General features: G+C 42.2%; 1 long non-coding RNA gene across 1 annotated transcript in view; it reads right to left on the reverse strand.

The window, feature by feature from the left end:
- Window positions 1-160: 160 nt before the first annotated feature.
- The window catches only part of LOC106869696 (uncharacterized), a 2,934-nt gene continuing 2,267 nt past the window's right edge, over window positions 161-827 (reverse strand). Inside the window, exon 3 of the long non-coding RNA XR_001409431.2 lies at window positions 161-379. This is a non-coding gene — a long non-coding RNA (uncharacterized LOC106869696). The remainder of the gene's footprint in view (window positions 380-827) is intronic.

The raw sequence follows: 827 nt of genomic DNA on the forward strand, positions 1-827 counted from the left end.
AAACACTCACAACGCCCGGTCTGGGAATCGAAACCGCGAGTCCGCTGCACCTCCACCTAGCTCAGGAGCTCAAGTAGAGAGTAAAGTTAGACAGAGGGGCCCAGGTCTGAGAGGGTTAGGGTTAGGGTCTGATGATGTCTTGTGAGGATGTGACTTACTGGGTTCTTTTTGTACAGGAAGAAGCTGGACTGTGTCAGGCTGATCGAGGTCATCTGGATAGGTGTCAGGATCTGAAGGGTCCACGTCGGCATTGACGACGATGCCATGCCGGGCTGACTTCGACGCTGCAGATTTAGGCTGTGTCACCCGATCTTCATAGCATGTCACATGGTACAAAGTGGCAAAGACCAACAACGCCAGGAACAAAGAGCAGCTAACTCTGAAAGTAAAGAGAGAGTGGAAAGTGAGTGGTGAGGGTGGGGGTTTGGTAATTGATTAGGGACTTGGTAGTGCATGTGTGTATGCTTGCATATGCATCTATAAATGCGTGTGTGTGTGTGTGTATGCCTGTTTCTGTGAATGTATATATGTGTGGCGATGCACATGTATAATGTGTGTGTATGTGTGATTGCATATATATATATATATATATATATATATATATATATATAGGCGTAGGAGTGGCTGTGTGGTAAGTAGCTTGCTTACGAACCACATGGTTCCGGGTTCATGCCTAGGTATGCACATGTATATATATGTATATTTATATGTGTACATGCGTATGTGTATATATATATACATGTATATGTATATACATACATACATATATATATATATTTTTTGTAGAATTTTACAAGTCTTGTAACTTTTGTTACAAAACTGTTTCA

Source organism: Octopus bimaculoides, chromosome 30 (genome assembly GCF_001194135.2).
Source record: "Octopus bimaculoides isolate UCB-OBI-ISO-001 chromosome 30, ASM119413v2, whole genome shotgun sequence".
NCBI classification, from domain to species: Eukaryota; Metazoa; Mollusca; class Cephalopoda; order Octopoda; family Octopodidae; genus Octopus; species Octopus bimaculoides.